The 3,307-nt window shown below is 31.8% G+C and overlaps 1 long non-coding RNA gene across 1 annotated transcript; it reads right to left on the bottom strand.

Moving 5' to 3' along the window:
- Positions 1-991: 991 nt before the first annotated feature.
- LOC129740181 (uncharacterized) lies at positions 992-1,384 on the bottom strand. The gene is made up of 2 exons (XR_008736136.1): positions 1,266-1,384; positions 992-1,202 (listed from the first exon to the last, which is right to left on the bottom strand). It is a non-coding gene; the product is annotated as an uncharacterized LOC129740181 (long non-coding RNA).
- Positions 1,385-3,307: the final 1,923 nt, after the last annotated feature.

The raw sequence follows: 3,307 nt of genomic DNA, 5'->3' as shown, positions 1-3,307 counted from the left end.
TTTACCCGATGACAAATTTAGGTTTCATTAAAGCATCAATATGTTGAAATATGATACCAAAACAATACCTTAATAAGGCGTTGAGACCAAAATGAAAGCACTGTTTGGTTTGGTTTTTTCCGATATAACAAAACGAGGTATCATTAAGGTTTCATTTATCATGATAGAGCAGAAAAGTTAGATCAAAATGATAGCATGATTTGGTATTCAATTTACTGCAACGAAAAATCTGGTTGATTATGGTGTTTGAGTTTAATTTGAACTGAAAACAAACGATGAACTATGTCATTGCCAGTACAGTGTGCGCATTATTTAGTGATGATTTTTCTATCATAGCAAAACTAGTCATGATCAAGGTATCGTTATTTTATATTAGCCATATGAATTTCGTGTATGTTGAGACAAGATAAGATTAATTTTTTTAGTTAGCCTTACGTGGGTCTTAATAAAAAAAAACATTAACCTTCTACCGCGTAAAAACAATATATGGGTCCAAAGTTTGTTTTAAGCATATCAGCATTTCGAAACTTTCATATTTATTTAAATGCCCGAATACGAAAATATTGTAACATAACAGTTCCAGTAATAGTCATAAAACGATTAGAAACAGCGTAAAAAAACGTTTAGAAAATGATATCTGAAACCATAAAAAACATTGCACTTATCTTGAATTCCAAAACGACGGTCTGTTGAATATGGCGTTAAGTTATGTTACTGTTTAAAACTGTTAAAACAATTGTATGGGGCGACTGTTCTACAAACAGTTAAGATAAAATCCAAAAAACGCTCATGGAAAACATACTCGGACAATCAAACTGTTCCTGTTACAGTTATTCTAAATGTTTTCTCATAACCGAACACTTACAGTAACAGTTGTGAAACGATTTGAAATGATGTTCATTCAAACGGTTCTGGGAATCGTGCTCGAAAAGAGCACGCACACAGATGTAAAAACGTATGGGGATTTCGGATTTCTTAATAAATTATGCTATTAAATTTCATTTCATTTTATTACTTACGTTTGAGGTTGTTTTTCATCATATTTAGATATCATAAATTCTTCGTTCGTGGACATCCAATCCGGTACAGATGTTTTTGGAACGCTACCATCTGGAATTTTCGGGACTGCTGAGAAATTTGTTGATGGTAAACCAGCTTTCTTTCAACGTTGAGTTCTCCTGGTTGGCCAAAGATGTACATTCCTAGAGTAACAAAACTGAAATTATGAATATATAAATACCATTATTACCTGTTTTATTACCTACCGGAAGTTTATAATCCCTTATGCCGCTGGCTTTTGTTAGCTTCAGCCTCGGGAATCCCAGCAGCTTAATCGCCATTATTCACCTTCTTGTTTACTTTTTTTACCGGTGCAGCCGGTGTGGGGCAGTGGTGCCAATTTTAGCTATTTTTACGATTATCTACTTTTTATTTCCAAAAACTATACAAATCGAAAAAATTAAAAAAAAAATCTTAAAAGTTTACTAGTGCATTCAGTATTTATGCTCAATGCAATTTCAACGAACAACAAATTCGATTTCAATGGATAGGAACAGGTTTTGACAGCTCAACCGCAATTCGCTTCACGTTCGCGTGCACTATGTCATCTGTCTGACACAGTGAACGCGAAAAGTTACGAACGCGAAGAAAATAAGAATTGCCGTGGTATGCGTTAAACATGTTCCAACCTTCACCCATAAAAGGACATAGAGTTTAAAGAACTATTATTGAAAACTAATTGAACGAAAGTATACTATAGGAGTACCTATACCTATAGGAGTGATATTTCCTAAACTCAAAGTTCTACATAGTTGGGTTATTTTTTTATTTTATCTTTTTATCACCTCATGAGATGTTAAAATAATGCTCGAAAAGATCAAACCTAAAAAATCTTTGTTCGTTAAAATATATAGATGTGTGAATTTAGCATATTAAAGAAACAAAATTTTTTTTTAAGGGAACCGATGTATTAAACTCAGCTAAAAGCACTTTATGAGAAATTGTAGCTTTTGTATCGAACATTTGACCACCATCAACTATAATGCTGTTAATGTTATCGATTCAATAATCAAAATTTAATTTATTTTTCTACAAAAGTTTTTTTCAAAATCTATGCTGAGTTTATTTTCTCGAATCATTTGGCATCTCTGAACCGCATTTTGGTCATTTTTGACATGAGTTTGACAGACGTCATGAACGCTTTGCGTTATGGTTCGAGAACAGTTTTACGTCTATTAATAAAATTGAAGTAAATCGTTAAACCATTCATTCACCTTTCCAGATACTATGAATTATTCACAAGAACGTTAATTTTAAGTTTTTATCGTTGTCGAAGTAAAGTTTAAAATAATAGCTACGTTTACAGAGACAATCACTTTTTCTGAAGCCGTAGATGTATCGTAGAGACTATTTGAAATACAGTTTTTTAGTATGCGGGTGTTTAAAAAAATCAGTAAGCAATAATAAAATTTATATATAACTCTGAGTCGCTTTAAATAAACGGAATTGTAAAAAAAAATTAAAATTTTTGAATTTTCTTCATTTTAAAAATCCAACTCTATAACACAGAGGGAATAAGGTGACCTTTTACATTTCATGTAATGTTTCGATTCATGTGAAGCTGAATTCGTTTCATTGTAAACTAGCACACATTGTACGTAATCTCAAAACTGACGTCAAAACTTTCAATTTGGTAGATATATTTCATTTGCACCTGGGGGAGGAAGACTGAATAAAAAAAGAAAAAAATCTTTCAAACGTCAAATTTCTCTCATCAATCTACCGACCAGTGCGGAGGTTCAAAATTTTACTTTCTTATTTAGTGATTTTTAATAGAACTTGTTTGATGCTGAAAAGCACTTGTTTTGCATAAAACAATGATTTAATTCTATTTGTTTTGCTCTGGAAAATTCTTGTTTAATATGGCGTATTTAATCGCTCAAATTTCGTCAAAGTTTGAAGCTGATAAATAAAAATGGTTTGATTAATTGTTGTTTTAAAAATTTAGCTAAATTTAAATTTAGCACCCAAACAACTGAGTTACATGACTCGCAACACGAAACTAATCATCTAAAGTTAAAATTTGAACGATTACAAATCTTTTCAACAATTGCTTGCTTTTTGCCGAACAGTAAAAAAACGATGCAGAAAATTTCAGTCTTCCTCCCCCAGATTTGCACCTTTTCGAACCTTATTTTACTTCACCGGGTATGAAATATTTATAACACAGTTCAGGCAAAACTATTTCATCGTGTAACTAAGAAAACAAAAACAAACCGAAATGTTTATTTCTCTTCGCGACCAAACA

Source organism: Uranotaenia lowii, chromosome 1 (assembly GCF_029784155.1).
Source record: "Uranotaenia lowii strain MFRU-FL chromosome 1, ASM2978415v1, whole genome shotgun sequence".
In the NCBI taxonomy this organism is placed as follows: Eukaryota; Metazoa; Arthropoda; class Insecta; order Diptera; family Culicidae; genus Uranotaenia; species Uranotaenia lowii.
This window is presented reverse-complemented; position numbering and strand designations above follow the sequence as displayed.